This window comes from Sceloporus undulatus, chromosome 6 (assembly GCF_019175285.1).
Source record: "Sceloporus undulatus isolate JIND9_A2432 ecotype Alabama chromosome 6, SceUnd_v1.1, whole genome shotgun sequence".
NCBI lineage: Eukaryota > Metazoa > Chordata > Lepidosauria > Squamata > Phrynosomatidae > Sceloporus > Sceloporus undulatus.
This window is the reverse complement of record NC_056527.1, coordinates 57509741-57527353: the sequence shown is the minus strand read 5'-3', so window position 1 is coordinate 57527353 and position 17613 is coordinate 57509741. Positions and strand designations below refer to the sequence as shown.

Here is a 17613-nt window from a genome sequence, read left to right as displayed (position 1 = left end):
GGGAGCAGTAGAGGAAAAGGTCCTCTGGGTAACTGCTGCCAACCTGGTCTTTATAGGCTGTAGTGGATTCTTCTCAAAGGACCTGAGTGCATGAGGTGGATTGTACGGAAGGAGGTGATCCCGTAGATAGGCTGGACCTGATCCATGTTGGACGTTAAAGGTCATTACCAACACCTTGTACTGCACCCAGAAACTAATAGGCAGCCAGTGGAGCGATTTTAAAATAGCTGTAATGTGGTCACTTCTGGTTTTTCCAGTGACCACCCTGGCTGCCATATTTTGAACTAACTGAAGTTTCTGGACTAGGCACAAGGGTAGTCCCATGTAGAGCGCATTGCAGAAGTCAAGTCATGAGGTTACCAGCGCATGTACCACAGTTTCCAGGTCCTCCAGTTCCAGGAAAGGATGCAGCTGGCGTATCAGCCGAAGCTGATTTTAACTTTTAAAATCCTAAACAGCTTACGATCAAGCCCATACAGTCTTAATGATCTGTTAAAGTCTGCCACTGGGGTTCTTCTTAAGTGCCTGTCATTAGGACTGGTTGCCTGAGCATGGATAAAATGTACTGAGAAATGTGAAGCCTTCCATGTTTTGTTGAATTAGAGATTCCATCACACACACCACCACCACCACCGGTTATGCTGGCTAAGTCTCATTGGTGCTGTATATCAACATCTAGCGAGCCAACCATTTATGAACCCAGTGTTAGAAATGGGTTCTTCTCATTGGTAGCCCCCAAAACAGAGGGGCTGGATTCCTATTGACTTGACTTGTCTGAATAGGTGTTTAGGCAGGATCTTTAGACTTTCCTCTTCAAAGATTATAATTAGCTCTTACATTTGACAGTAGCTTCACTGTGTATCCTATATGTTTACTGATATATCAATTTTCCTCTTTATATCTTGTTTTTCCTTTTTAACAGCATGCTACTTTGTGAGAATATAACTAAAAAACGGAATTAACATATTGCACACCTACCTAACTACCCATACATACACATAGAGCCAATACTGGGGGGGGGATGAAAGAAGCCTCATTGTGCTCATCAATCACTGTCTTATGTTTTTGCTATTATTGTAATTAAGCTCCAGAGAATAGTTAATGTGTTCACATCATTCTCTATGAAAGGTTTATGGCTGAATTGTTTGTGGCAGCAAATGAAACATACATATGTTTCGAGTCTGTAATCTGTCCAAATGCCATAGAAAACAAGAAACTGTTAAGTCTTGTTTTAAAAAGCCTTCAAAATATTTAGGCTCTCTTAAGGAAACAGCAAATATATATATATATCTAGAAATACTAAGAGCAAATAGCTGAAAGTTGTTTTCTTCAGATTTCAGCTTCATACAAAACCTAATGAACACAATATTCAGGCATACCCAAGTTGGCCATATAGAAACATAAAACAAAATCCAAAAACCGCAAAAGGGCAACATCTTTATTGGCCAACCAAAATGCTCAAAATGCATTTTGATTGGCCAGTAAAGGTATTACTCTTCTATTTTAAAATTGAGACAAGTACAGTATTCCTTTTACTAAACTCGCTTCTTGGATTACAGTGAGTTAAGGGTACTTGCAAATTAATTCATGCACCCAAAAACCTTGTAAGTGTCCACTTTAAAAGTGTCCACTGTACCTTTAACCCAATAAAAGAAACAGTAATGCATTCTGAAGTCAAAAACGCATCCTATGGAATCCTAGGATTTATAGTTTGTTGTGACACCAGAGCTCTCTGATAGAGGCCAGAAACAGATGGGCAGTAAAGTGCGGCTTCTGCTCACCCTGGGGGTATGACATTTAGATGACACATGCCCCCAAACCAAGTGGAACAGGCACACACAGCCCCATATGCAAGGGGTTTTGACTTAGCATTTGCAAGTTATGAGCAGGATGACTGCGCTTGCTGAACAGTGGTTCATGCTACAGCTGGGTGATGATAAAGAAAGTACAGGTCTTCCATTTCCAGTTTCTTTAGTGTTAGCATGCAAACCATGCATTAATAAAGCAGCAACAGCTCATGACTTGTCACTTTGTTTTGTCAGAAAGTTGTCTGCGCTGACAACCCCATACTCACTTGGCAGTTGCCACAAGCTGGATACATGACGTTCTTGATGATTTGCAGGGAATGCAGATTTTTGGGGCACCCGGCAATTTTAATATGATTTAAAAAAAACCCCTCACCTTTTACCCTGAATTTTCCCAGAAAATCTGGATAATCCTGTGTGTAGTTAGTGCTACAAAGCAGCATTAGTTTGTTGTGAATGGAACTAGTTGGTTCCATCAAGCATGATGTGTATTGCCATTCATTTTTTTATTCCACTGTATGTATGTCTGTATGCAGATCATCACATGAGTGAGTGAGCAAATGAACAAGTGAGTCTGTGCACCTTCCTCTTCTTTCCCCACCATCCAAGCCCGCTACCCCGATCAGCCACTCACTTAGGTGGGAAGAAAATCAGGTGGGGGAAATGAACAACAAGAAGGGATGCTATCAGAACTGGTTGAATTGACTGAATTTTATTTACAGCACCTGGCCAACTCAAGAACTGGTTGAACTCTCCCGCCAGACAAATCAATCAGGCTTCTGCAGATGATCAGAAAGCTGTTTATTGCTGTAGTCAGAGGGTTAGAAGTTACCTGTAAGGCATCTTTGAACAGAACTAAAGAACAAGAACACATACATCAAATACAAGCACCCTGCAAAACTGGCGGGCTTAAATGCTTCCTGGTTCTCAAAACAGTTAGCTCTTTGATTGTTTTTCCTTCTTTCCTAGACATGCTTAGCCTTGTTGTGCTAAAGGTAGTAGCAGGTGATAACAGAGGTCTCCAAAAGCCTTTAGAAGCTGTAAAGGAAAAACTCCCACACATTCCTTTACCAAGCATTCAGCGATCCCAATTAATACAAGCCCTTTCTCTGAAGCTGTCTCAGGCATATTTAAAATATATAAAAGCATCTCACATTTTGCTCTCTTTATCACTATAAATCTAATCAACCCCCTTTGTAATTTGTTTAACACATATAACTATTTATAAAATGTCACAACCCAATTCTACATACCACACCAACTAGTAGAAGTAATGTACCACATCATAATAAATCCTTCTATAGCTATATAGAACATAATTCCAGACATACACAGGTCAGCCAACCTAGCAACAGTTCTGTACACAGCATCAAACCATCAGGTTTGGATCAAATGCATATCAGTTAGCACATATATCATGTCACATACATCTCAGTAAACCCTCCATTCTCAAACCCACCGCATGTTTACAGAGAGCAAACCTCCAAGTCATACCACATGATGCAAAATAGGATTCCCCCAGCACAATATCATGGCAGGATTAGTCCAATCCTGACAGCTGCACACTTGCTCGCTCATTTTCTTGCTCACTCACTTATGCGATCTGTACACAAGACATTCACAGAAGTTGAACAAATGTTGATAGAATAGAATAGAAATTTTATTTTTACCCCACCTCTCCAGCAGGATCGAGGCATCTTACAACACAGTAAAATATAACAATTAAACAGTAAAATACAGCAATGAAGTAAAATACCATGAAATGCAGCAGTACGAAAAAAGACCTGTTATCCCTCCCAACAACCTATAATTCACAGAAACAATAATAAAATAGCATCTAATTAAAACAAACAGTCAGAGAGATAGGCATCCTGGAGTTCTCTATATGATTGTCCATATCAGTGGGTGACCAAGTGAGTTACTCCGGGAAGACCTGTTGGAAGAGATCCATCTTGACAGCCTTTTCAAAGGTTGGTAATGTTCTGGATCTCTTCCAACAGGCCATTCCATAGTTTGGGAGCAGCCAATGAAAAGGTCTTCTGGGTAACCGCTGCCAATCTCGTCTTTATTGGTTGGAGTAGGCTTTTCCCAGAGGACCTAAGTGGATTGTACGGAAAAAGGTGATCCTGCAAATAGGTTGGATCCAAGCCATGAAGGACTTTAAAAGTTAAGGCTGATGGGTGGGATCAAACGGGAAGAGGGAGGGATGTGCACTTGCTGGGGGAGGTTGGAAAACAGACCAGAGCAAAATTATGGCTAATCTACCTTTATTGTTGTTGTGTGGCTACAAGTCATTTACGACTTGTGGCGACCCTAAAGCAAACCTATCACGTGGTTTTCTTGGCAAAGATTTGTTCAGAGGAGATTTGCCATTGCCTTCCTCTGAGGCAATGTGACTTGCCCAAGATCATCCAGTAGGGTTTCATGGCTGGACTGGGAATCGAACCCTGATCTCCAGAGTCACAGTCCAACATTCAAACCATTACGCCACAGTGGCTCTCTAATCCAGCCTAGAGAAGCACATTAAAATCAAAATCTGCAAAACTTATTTATTGGGCCAGCTAAAAGGCAAAAATATATCATGTAAGCTTTCAAAGCTACACTGGCTTCTTCATCAGGCAACGATGCTAAAAATCATATAGAAGGAAAGTGATGATGTTAGAGTCACAGGTCTACATTTTGCCTGGTATTATTTCTGTTGTCAGTTAAGATAGTCTGGAAAGATATCAATACAGTCAGAGGCCATTCTCATGCCTATGGGGGGACTGGGGACACATGATAAACAACATGCAATGACAGCAAAATAACTTTGTTTCGGATCCAGGCTATCTCTGTCCTGTGTGAGGTGACCCTTTCTTAGGCAGAGTACATTGAATTTCTCAAGAAGTCTCTGTGTGGTTACATCTGGGAAAACATTTAGGCGTATAGATAAAATCTTCCATGAGCTTTACCTTTCTTGGAGGTAGAAACCTCAAAAAAGTGAAGCCCCTTGGCTCCCTCTTGCTTAGGATTCCCCTGTTGTGGTTACATTTGGTATTTTTCCAACCTAGAGAAGCTGATCTTCAGGAGTCCCGACAGCCGCACTGAACATCTGTTTCATCATCACAGTTTGCAGTATATTTTGGGAATGGAGGTATTAGTGCCAAAGAAAAGCAGGTTAATCCATTGCATATAGACAGGATTTTTTAAATCTGAGGCATGAGCGTTCAGGTTGCACTTCCACAAAGGTTAATGCTGCAGCCTTTTACAAATTCTTCTTCTTCCTTTTCACTTGGCTCACATATTAGTTGTGAAAGCAACACACACATAAAAGGAAGTGTTTTGGAAATTATATAAACTAGGAAAGGGATATGTTTGTTTTTCATGATTGCAACCTGCATAACCAGTCGCCATTAGCTATGGTTGATGAGATTCACAATCCAACAAGATCTGGAGGATCACTTAATCTCTTCCTGTGAAATAAATGACAGAAGTCATTTGCAGTTGGCCCCGCACAGAATCCATGGCTAGGTTTTGCAATTAGCTGCCTCTTTATAGAAGACTATCAAATTCACAACTCTCCTTGTGAAAAGTTTATCTTCTACAATACATTCTGGGGCTAGGAGTCTTGCCATCTCCACAATAACTAGCCAGATATGGACTTGCCTGCAGCATATTTTAAAAAATGTCAAAGGGGAAGAGATGCCAAAAATAATGTCTAAAGAACTACAAGAACGGATCGTGATGATTTCTAAATCAAGAGTGGCAACTTGTCCCTATGTGGAATTTTACTCATATGATTTTGAGAAGTTTCTAGTATTTGGATGGGTGAAAAATCAATTAAAAATCTAATATACAGCGTTGTTATTTTGTGGTCACAAGTTATTTCTGAGACCCTAAGGCAACACTATCATGAGGTTTTTTCTTGGCGAGGTCTTCAGAGGGGTTTTGCCATTGCTACCCTCTGAAGCTGAGAGTGTGTGACTTGCCCAAGGTCATCCAATGGGTTTCCATGGCCAAGCTGGGATTTGAACCCTGGTCTCCAGAGTCCTAGTCCAAACGCTCACACCACTTTGGCCTAGCCATCCCCTTCTCACCTTCTCATTTCTAATTTGTAACATGAGAGGTGCAAGGGCTCAGGCCTGCAAGAAGACTGCCTGAGGGTTTTTTCTGTTTGACCAAACCAGTCAAGGTGGAGAGATCTTGTAGCACCTTTGTGAAGAACTGAAAGAAAGGAATGGACAGCATGAGCTTTCCTAGACTTCAGTCTACTTCCTCAGATGCATTTGGTGGAAGGGATGTCAGGAACAGACATATATATGCCACTGGTATGTGAGAATGTCAATTCAAATTATACCTATCCCTCCATATTTACGGCTTAGATATTTGCGGATTTGATTATCAATATGTTCTCTCTAGGAATATGTAGGTCCCCCAGTGCAACTCTATGGCCAACTTTAAAAGTTGCACTGAAAGACCTAGAGATTCCTAGAGAGGACACTCCACTAGGCCTTTGTAGCTCCTCTAGCGCAACAGTGTCTGGCACAAGGTCAATGTCTGTGGGATGTTGACCACAGAGTTGTCCTGGAGGACCTAGAAATTCCTAGAGAGGTGTCCTCTCATGCAAAAACATGGTGTTTTTGTTATTTGCTGATTTTCCACATTCATGGGGGTCTTGTGCCCCTAACCCTAGTGAATATGGAGGGACGGATGCATATGCACAAGGAAAGACTCAATAGATGTGAGGGGATGGAGGTATGAAGTATAAAAGCAAGCAAAACTGACCATTTTATACCTAAATGAACCTACTGTGGTAGAGAATAAGTACAGAGTTCACACATATCAGCAGAAAGATTTATTATTTAAGGACTGAATTGATCTGCTATGGGATTTCTTAGAACAGTTGAAATAAGGTAGAAAACCACTGTTAAAACTGGTGATTGTTTATTTCTCAGTAGCTGCATCCGCACTGCAGAAATAATCCGGTTTGAGTCCACTTGTCTCAGTGTTAGGGAGTTCTGGAAACTAAAGTGTTGGGAGGCATTCATTTAAGCCTTCTCTGTCAGAGAGAGAGAGAGAGAACCCTGGGGCCACCACGAACTACAGTTCCTAAAAAAAAAATCCCTTAGTTTTGAGCTATGGCCGTTAAAGCGGGGTTAAACCAGATTATTTCTGCAGTGCGGACGCAGCGCTATCAGTGAGAGAAGTGATGGAGCGCGCATGCGCGTCCGCGCGCGGAGGAGCGTGCCTAGCGACCTCTTCTCTCTTTTTCTCATTCCTGGCGCATGCGCCCTGACTCCTCCCACTCCAAGGACGAGGAGGAGCAGCCCGCGATTTTACTGTGGAGGGATCCAGGGAAAGGAAGGGGAAAAAGAGTGCGCATGCGCGTGGGCGCGCGCCTCCTGGCGGATATATTTTTCATTACGTATTATTCTTCCCATTCCCGAGAAGCTCCACCCTCCACCATTCAGGAGCTTTATTCTGATTGGCCGCTGAGTCCCGGCCAGGTGTCAGCAGCAGCAGCAGCAGGAGGGAGAGAGAGGGCAAACAGTGCGGCTGAGGAGGAGGAGGCAGCAATAGCAGCAGGAGCTTCGGTGGGCGCCGCTTTGAGACCAGAAGGAAGACCCCTGGTCTTGCACTTTCCAGGAAGGGTGAAGAAGGAGGTCTCTATTCCGTTGTGCCTCAGTGAGACGCTGCGGTTTGGGAGAGGCGAGAGGTGGGGCTCCCCTTCTTTCCTTATATCCCCTTCTCTTATCTCCATAGGAGTCTGTCCACACTGTACAATTAACCCGGTTTGAGGGCGCTTTAACTGCTCCAGGCGAGGGAATTCTGGGAATGGTTGTTTGTTGTGGCACCAGAGGTGCCACAACAAACGACCATTCCCAGAATTCCCTCGTCTGGAGCAGTTAAAGCGCTCTCAAACCGGGTTAATTAGACAGTGTAGATGCATCAGCTGCACCATTTTGGTGCATTTCTCTCCCTTTCTGACCATCACCTCCTTTTTTCCTTCCAGTCCCTCTCTTTCTCTCCCTTTCCCCCCATTTTCTTCTCCTCCTTCTTCTTGGATTGCAGTGCCTGCTGCAGAGAGGGAAAAACTGTGCATTGGATTGCAGCTGCTTCCTGCAGAAATAGGTTCCTTTTGGAGGTAACCCCCTCCTCCTTTGTACTGTAGTTGCATTTGGTTCCAGGATCTGTATGTCCCTCCTTAATGGGATTCAAGGTAGTAGTAGTGGTAGTTGTAGTTGTTCCTGCTCCAGGTTGTTAGAGCTGGGTCCAGCAGAGTGCTCAGCTGGTGGCTGGCTTTGCCCAAGATGCTCTCCTAAGGAATGAATGAACTGGCAATACAATTCTGCATTGGGTCTGTTGTTGCCTAAGGTCACTTTTGGTCTTAAATTGGGTGGCCAATTGGATGGCCCTCTTCCCCTTCCTCCAGTTGCAACCCTACTACTTCGCCTCTGGAGTTTGGCTTCAAGAGAGAAAGGGATTGTGCCATTCTCCCTCCTTTGCAGATGGCTTTGCAGGCAAATTGTGGGCTAAATGCTCAATGACACCTGGATTGGGGTTGAGATGAGGGGAGGTGGTCCTCTCTCCTGAAGCAAAGAAGGGGAAGATGGAAGGAGAGAGTAGGAGATGAGGTTACATGGGTTGCTGTGTTTGTACATAATTGTATTTGCTTTAAAGTTGTGCAGCTGAGTCTTCTGCGTGTTGACTTTGAAGGTGGTCCCATTGAATGATTCTGTGGTAAGTGGGGTCATAGGGTTTATAGTGAACATGCACAACTTTAAAGCAGTTTCCAGCTAGTGGCTCTGCTCTAAAGGTCAAGGTGATAGCTGTTATTTCGGATGAATTATTATGTTGTTAGCAATTGTTTCTTTTTTCCTTTCCCCCTTTTGCCTACCTTGGCTTGTTTTCACACTAACACATCTATGTGGAGCGAGGCAGAGAATGCCACTTGGTAGTTTTTTGTGGGGTTTTCAGGCTATGTGGCCCTGTTCGAGAAGACATTTGTTCCTGATCTTGATGTCCCTTGATCTTTGTGAAAGAGCTGCTAGGTCTGTGATCACGACAGAGTTCATTTTGTTTTTGCATTTCATGCACTAAAAAGGTGGCTTTATGACAGATGGTAAAATCACAACTCGAGTATACTTACGTTTTTCCTTTCTTGATATGTAAAGAGGAGCCACCCAAGCCCTGCTTTTCCATGTGTCAGAAGAAGCCCTGACAAGTGTTGGCTGCTTGCGGTTGCTGTCTCTTCTCGCTAATTTGATTTATTTACGCTAAAGAACTAATCAGGTTTGAATTAAGGGACAGCTGCTGGAATAGTTTGGCAGATTTATTAAAACAACATTACCGGAGTGCAGATTATTCCACGCATCATTTCATGTCGCAAAGGTAAATGGAGTGTATGCACAGTATTAGGAACATGATGCTGTGGCACTGCATTCCTCTCGCTAGTGTATACAGCAGCTCTCTTCAAAAACACTGGAGGAGTGTGTGTTTCTATATCATTATCTTAAGGACAGCACATTTTTAATTATGGAAGGAAATACCATCTGGTAGAAGTTAACTTGTCTTGGGCAGATTAATTAAAGAGAACAGTGTTATTATGCTGAGGTGCATTTTAAAATTAAGACAAGCAAATTAGAACACAGAATGAAGCAAAATGCTTTAAAATGCAGCCAAGCTCTTTAGTATTTCCCAAGGATTAAAACAACACCTATAGGAATTATATTGATGAATTTGCTGTATATTATTCAAAAGCTAATGTTTGACAGTTAGATTTCTAATGGAGTCACCAAAACCCTTTGGTTTCAACAGAAACAGACTTAAAATAGGCTGTGACCCAGCATTTTAAATCTCCATCAATTTCACTGGGAGAAATTGGTGCACCTGCTGAATTCTCATTGAAATAATTGTGTGCCTTGCAAATCCTTTCTGACTTATAGTGACACTAAAGCAAAATCTGTCATGGGCTTGGCTTGTTTTATGGCGAGATTTGTTCAGAAGGGTTTTTGCCTTTCTCTGAGGCAGAGAGAGCGTAACTTGCTTAAGCTCAGGATTTCCATGGCAGAGCAGGGTTTTTTGAACCCTTGTCTCCAGAGTTGTAGTCCAGCACTCAAACTGCTACACCAAGCTGGCTCCTAATAGTGGCTTAAACATAGTTAATTTGGTTGGATTGTTCTCACTGTTTGCCACACTTCGCATTCCATGTAGGTAATGGACAAAAATACTCAGTTGCTGCAGCTGCTAAGGTCTTTGAGAGTAAAAAAAAAAACCCCAGGATTTGCTCATTATTCCTTATTAAGGTGGTGCACAGAATGTAGAAACCCAGCTGCTCTGGGTGGAATGCAAGATACACATCCAGATATGCCAGTGGAATATCTCAGTTACAGCAGTGAAAGACTGCCAGTGAGGATATGCCATCACTGTAGATAAAATACATTGAGGGCAAGATGGTGGTGGCATAGGTGCCACAGGATGTGGTACTGTGGCCCCAGTCTCATTGATGGTAAAGCTTATTCAGTGGTAAAGTGAAAATGTAAAAAACGATCTTCCTTGCATCGATTACAACCCCACTCACGCTGGGCTGAGCAAGAGGACAGGGTATTATAGAGGGAACATTGTCATTGACTGAATGGCTTGCAACCCACTTTTGCTTAAACTTTTGGGAATTCAGCTTTTAAATAAGTTGCAAGGCCATCTGGGTTGTTTAACATTACAAAAATATCAATTTTTCAAAGTCCATCAGCCACAGAGCTTTTAGTCTGTTCTGCTTCTAATCTTGGAATTCCATGTGACTCCTAGAGAATCCCAAAAGCAGAAAACTGGCCCTTGGAACTACTACAGTTACCCGCGTGGCTGAAAACCATAAGCCAAAACAATAGATATAAATCAACAACAAAAAACTCATGTTGTTGTATAAAACAGATACACAATTGATTGCATAACACAACAAAGCCCTCTTCCCTGAAATTTGTTAGTAGAACACTTGATATGTATTTTCTTTGCTGTCAAGACAAATATGGTGGAACTTGGAACCCATTTGTACCCCACAGCTACCAGTATCACACACTTAGCTCTCACAAGAGGCGAATCTTTGTGATGGGGAACCACGAGGAAAGAGTACTCACAGGCAGCACTTTGCACAAATAGCATGCCTTCAGAAAAGTCCTCTAGGAACTAAAGCACATTGTCAGCATTTCTTTACCTAGAGCCCTAACACATGGATGAAAGACATTTGGCTCTCTGGATGTTTTTGATTTGATATCCCAATAGCCCCAGAAGCCAGAAGGCCCCCAAATTTCTAGAAATTGTAATTCAAAACATCTGGAGGACCACAGGTTCCCTGCCCTTAGCCTAATGCACCCTTCCCCTTGGAAGTCCGAACATAGACACCCTATAGTAGCCCCTACTTAATGGGGATACTCATATAGAGCCTCCTACAAATATAAGAAAGGAAAGTGTGACTGCTGTGAATGTTCCCATGTTCTTCTCTCCAATTGCCTTATATAAAACTGGGTTTTTACTCTTTTCTGAGCTACATTGCTGGCAGGGATCCCAGAACTATCTTTTAGGGGTAGGGTACCATTATACATTTTGCATACTTGCCAGGGCATTTTTGCATCTCATTGAAAATAGAGAACACATTGCATTAAAATAACAATTAATAGTAATAGTAACAATGTGGTAATGATGAAGAAATGACAAATGATAAGTAGAAATTAAACCATAAAATCAATACATCAATCAGAGGGGAAAACTGGACTCAGGAAAAAGGCAGGATATTAAACAACTATGTAAGACCCATTTCAGCAAATACAAAGAACCACTCCCCTCCAGAAAACTGCTTTGGAGCAAAAGTTGTGAGACATGCAGCACTGGGGGGGGGGGGACTTTCAAAAGAAAATGCGAAATACAGTACTGTATGTATATCTACCATGTTTGAGGTGTAGAAACACAACATCTGGAGTGAATAGTTTCCTGATGACACTAAATTATTTAGAGTTCTGAGGATAAAAATGGATTGTGAAGAGGAGAATCTCTCCAAACTGGTGAAAGAGATCAGTCCAAACTGGAGGAGTTATTGTTGTTGTTATTATTATTATTATTATTATTATTATTATTATTACATTTATATTTATATCCCACTTTCTCCTCACGTTTGGGATACAAAGCAGCTTACAATTTTTAAAAAAAACCCAGTTAAAACATACAAAAGTGGGCATTAAAATGGAATTAAACTAGTACACCATTTAAACCCATAAGTCATTAAAATAATGAAATGCACTTAAAAAGATAAAAGTGTTTAAAAACAGTACATATTAAAACAGTTAAAAATCCTAAAACAGTAAAGCATTAAAATAATAAAAATAAAACTATACACAGACCAAACCTTCAAATCCAGCACCACAGAGCATTAAAAGCCCAGTCTCAACCATCTGTAAAAGCCTGGTGGCACAAATTTTTTAAAACTTGCTGCTGGAAGGACAGTAAGGATGGGGCCATCTTGGCCTCTTGGGAGAGAGTTCCAAAGTTTAGGAGCAGCCACCGAGAAGGACTTCTCCCTTTCCCCCACAAACAAGCTTGAAAAGGTGGTGTGACAGCGAGGAGGGCCTTTCTGGGTGATCTTAAAACCCCGATAGGTTCTTACAGGGAGGTATGGTTCTTACAGGGAGGTATGGTCCTTCAAATAGCCTGGGCCCAAGCCCAAATGGGTATTAAAATGGAAACTTGTAAACAAATGTTCTAGAGCAATAAAATAAAATAAAAACTCGCAGCTTCACACGGAGACAGACATCTACTGGAAACCAGTTTGATACCCTGCTCAACCATGAATCCCACTGGGTGACCCTGGGCAAATCACAAGCTCTTATGGCAAACCTCTGAACAAATGTTGCCAAGAAAACCCTGTTACAGTATACATTTGCCTTAATGTTGCCATAGGTCGGAAATGACTTGAAGTCACACCACCACCACCACCATAACACGTACCTGTTCCTCCTCCTCCCCTCGCACCTTTCTCACCTTCTCTCTGCTGGGTGCAGAGTCAAATGGTGTTGCCTCTGGCATGTGTGCAATAGGTCCGCCATCACAGTTACATTGCATGTTTTCAAATTCATGATATGACCTCAACTGGAATAATGTATACTCTATATAGTTCTGGTTAGCACACCTAAAAAGGATATTTTTGAGAGCTGGAAGGGGAGCTGGGAAAAGCAACTTGCTTATGAGAATAGGTTGTGATGTTAGTGATAAGGCATATTGAGAGAGAAATGAAAAACCAATGTAAGACACAGTATTAAAATATGTCAATATAGATAGAAAAGTGTGTGTGTTTTAAGATTCAGTTAGTGATTCTAATGCAAATTTTATATGATTTCTGGGTAGTTTGGGTAGAATCCTTTCCAGGGGACTTGGGATTCTAGCATTGGCTGTGAGGGAGGGGGGTGCTGGAGTTATAAAATGTTTAGAAACCTTTTGTGGTTTTGAAAGTGACATCCAGATCCCAAGTACCTGTAATTGGAATTAGCTTATTTGCATGTGATACCAATGTAATTCTACTGGAATTCTGGCATTAGGTGGCTTTTATGATGCTTATTTGATCTAAAAACATAAGTGCTTATGCAGAACCCTTTAGTCAGTATGTATGAAACAGCCATTCTTATCAGGAAAACCAGTCTGCACTTTTGGGAATCTTAGCATGCTCTTTTTGGTATACCCTTTGATATTCTGCTGGTGTTAGCAAAACTGTTCAAATAAATTTGGTCTTACAGCTGTATGTGATGGTAGCACATTTTCAGCCCTGCTCTTTTCTTGCTGTTTTTAGAAGTAATATTTGCAAATATTTAACAGAATTGAAATTGTAAAGATAATTTTTGCACACCCTGTACATACACTCTTGTCCTTCCCTTTATGTGAGCTTTAGAGTCCATGGTCTCATTCTTCGCAGGGGGGACAAGCGGGGAGGGATAAAATGTGCCACGTGCCTTGGGCACACGTGCCATTATTTTTAATGGGAATTGAATATTTGTGAGTTGCCCTTTTCATGGTGTGTGTGTGTGGAACAGATCCCTGCAAATTGGGAGGGGCTACTGTATTCATATTTGGTACCAAGACTCAAGAATGCACCAAAGCCATCATTCCACAGTATCAAAGAATTAAAACTTATAGAAATATCACAAAAATGATAGGAATTTTTGTCTGTTTTTCCCCCCTAGGTTTCGTACCTCACATACTTTTGGATAATGATGATAATGATAAAACGTTTATTAGCACTGTGTGTATAAGATTATTTATTGTAGGGAAGAGATACATACAGTGCACCCGTGCTATATGCAGGCACGCCTTATGCAGCTTCCGGGAAAAACCCAGTACACCCCAGAAGAAGTAATGGGCCGTGTGCAGCGTGAGTGAACCCCATTATTTCCAATGGGTCTCAAGCATACGTGTTTTTCCCTTACATTGGGGGGGGGGGGTTCAGAAGTATCCCATGTAAGGGAAGGGCACACTGTGCATGAGTGAGCATGTCATTACAGTACTCCCATGCATACATATTGTGTATCCCTTATCTGAAATGCTTGGGCCAAAACGTGTTTCACATTTTGGAATATTTGCATATGCATAACGAGATATCTTTGAGATGGGACCCAAGTCTAAACAAGAAGTTCTTTTCTTTGATATACACCTTATATACTTAGTATGAAGGTAATTTTATACAATGTTTTTAATAATTTTGTGCATGAAACAGTTTGTGTACATTGAGCCATCAGAAAGCAAATGTGTCTATGGAGATTATGAGACAAGGGGGCAAAGGACGGAGAGAAGAGGATTGCTTTTGTCCTTATCACGCGATTGTGCAAAAGTCTATCACACATATTGCGCTTATCCCATCATTATCCCATGAATGAAGTGGAATTGTCCTGTCACTTTTGAATAACGGAAACTTCCATTAATGAAAAATGACAGGGCAATTCTGCTTCACTGATGGGATAAGCACAGTGTCATTTGATAGTCTTTTGTGTGATTGTAGATAATTCCACTTCAGTGATGGTATAATGACCAGATAAGTGTGACATTGTCTGCTAATCTTCACATGATTGTGTGATAAGGATGGGAAAAGGATGTCCTTTTTCCTGTGTGATAATCTATCTCAGCTATTCATGACTTTTTTTGGGATTTTGGAGTATTTTGGATTTTTCAATTAGGGATACTCAACCTGTGCTTATTTTCATTTTTGGAGTCTGATTATCAGAATTAAATAGAAAATAGATGATATACAGTATTTGGAAGTTATAAAGAAAGATAAATTACTGAGTAAAATCCTACAGGACAACAGTATCCTCTTTCATAATGAGCTTGAGTTTCAGTTGTCTTCTGGCACAATTGCATGAACTTCGTGAATGTTTTTAATTACAATTTTAAAAAGATGAATTACTGTTGCATTTCTGGGAGTGAGACTTTTACTGTGAGTTTGTCTTAAGGAAGTAGTTTGCCAGAATGTTTAACACTAGAGACCACATGGTCATGTTCATCATTTGCAGCAAAGAACCACATAGCACTTGAGACTAAGGCCCATATTGAGTTTTTAGGTACTACTTGAGTGGATGCATTGAATCAATGGAATTTAGACAAGTGTTGATTTTCTGAGTTCCCAGTGATTTAATGGATCTATTCTAGTTGAAAATAACAATTGCATTTCAGCCTCGCAAAAGTACTATAACATGAATTTTACTTCATCAGATTTCATACTATAATATAATGAGATAAATCTAATATGTTAAAAGTTTTGTTTGTTTTTAATAAAGGATTGTCAGTCACCTGGGATATTTAGTTGAATTGTTTCAGTTCAAGCAAATTGTTAGAAGAGTGTTGCTTTGATATTGGGTCATTCAGCAGTAGTTTGAATAGAAGAAGAATCAAAAGAAAAGTTAGTAGTCCAAAGAAATGGCAGTTTTAAATTAGGCATAAGACAGAAGATGTAAATTAGGATCTGAACTAATTTGGGGGCATATTATGCTGTGGAAACATGCTGCTTTCCTTTGGAGATTTCGTTTTCTATTTAATTGCCAAATTACAATTAGAGTAGACCCAGTAAATCATATGCTGAATGGTAAGTCTACAGTTATGCAAACTGCATTGACTGAACAAGTCTACTTTAGTTGGGACTAACAATTGGATTTAGACCAGTTGGAGTACAGTAGAATTTGCTGTTGTATTTTGAAGGTGTATGTGTCCACTTATCCTTAAGCTGTATATTTGAAAATGAATTTTAATATTGTAAAAGCCCTCCAATAATACCTTCTTCCAAAGGAAACCAAAACCAAATAAACACTACACCCCTAGAACTTTTCATTGGTTTGAGGCTGCAGTTTGAGCATAATGATATGGATGTTCTTTAATCATTTTTGGCTGGGTGGAGCATGGGAATTTGTCACAGGTATCCAAACAATGCTGGTACCCACACATCAAGAGAATGTAAGTGATATGACAGATTTGAGTGCCCGAAGATTAATTTCTTGTTGGTGCTTAACCCCTCTCCACCCCCAGGATAGCTTATTACCAAGACAAGAGGCCGGTTTAGTGCAGACATGCTGTTGTTGTTGTGTTCCTTCAAGCCATTTCTGATTTATAGTAATCCCAAGGCAGGGTTTTCATGGAAAAAATTTGTGCAAAGGGGGGTTGCCCTTGACTTCTCCTGAGGCTGAGAGAATGTGACCTGCTCAAGGTTACACACTGGGTTTTCATGGCCAATCAGGGATTTGAATCCAAGTCTCCCTAACCACTACACTGCACTAGCCCTCTGAAATGGAAGTTTGTAAAAGTAATCACAACTGCATAGTTACATTTCCCAGATTTCTAAAGTGCAACTAATTCATTCTCAAGTGCAATGGATTAAAAGTTGTTAGCTTCTTGTTTGTCTTATAATGACATCATAGCCAAAGAAGGAATATAAATCAGAATATCTTCATCCTGAAGAAGGCGATATTCTGAAACACAGTGGGCATGTGGTATTTTCAGATAAAGAGCTCTGCTTTGAGTCTTTGGAGTTCAGTACACATGGCTTTTAAACTGTGATTAAACCTGGGAAAAACCTGCTTTGGTGATACATATTGCATGACGTCGCCTCCGACGTGTAACTGCTGCATCCCTGAAGCACGGTTAGGGCATCCCTTTTAGTTGAATAGGGAACTCTCAATGAACTCACAACCACGCTAGTCCCCAGGTGCAAAATATTGCTGGGGTTGTTGCATTATTGACAGTCACATAGTGTCATTGTATCCTCCTCTCCCCCTGTGCCCTCTCTCTCACACTATTCCTAAGCAGCCCAATTACCTTTGTTTTTTTCCTATTTCTTTTCTTAAGGGGAAAAAACCCTTCAGTCACAGTAGCAGAGCCCTGGAATTGTGCAAAACAGTGAAAATTAAAAAAAAAAATAGAATCATAGAATTGTAGAGTTGGAAGAGACCACAAGGGCCATCCAGTCCAAACCCCTGCCATGCAGGAACTCTCAATCAAAACATACCTGACAGATGGCCATCCAGCCTCTGTTTAAAGGCCTCTAAGGAAGGAGACTCCACCACTCTCCAAGGGAGTGTGTTCCACTGTCAAACAGCCCTTACTGTTAGGAAGTTCCTCCTAATGTTGAGGTGGAATCTCTTTTCCTGTTGCTTGCATCCATTGTTCCGGGTTGTGTTCTCTGGAGCAGCAGAAAACAAGCTTGTTCCCTCTTCAATATGACATCCCTTCAAATATTTAAACAGGGCTATCATATCACTTCTTAACCTTCTCTTCTCCAGGCTAAACATCCCCAGCGCTACCTAAGTCATAG

General features: G+C 41.1%; 1 protein-coding gene across 3 annotated transcripts in view; it reads left to right on the top strand.

Annotated features, from left to right (window-relative positions):
- The first annotated feature begins 7256 nt into the window (after positions 1-7256).
- Positions 7257-17613, top strand: part of LOC121933205 (myosin VIIA and Rab interacting protein) — a 183247-nt gene continuing 172890 nt past the window's right edge. Inside the window, exon 1 of one of the 3 annotated variants that reach the window (XM_042472614.1) lies at positions 7257-7500. The gene's annotated coding sequence lies outside the window, so the exon portion shown is untranslated. The remainder of the gene's footprint in view (positions 7501-17613) is intronic. The other 2 variants (XM_042472615.1, XM_042472616.1) reach the window with 2 other exon arrangements.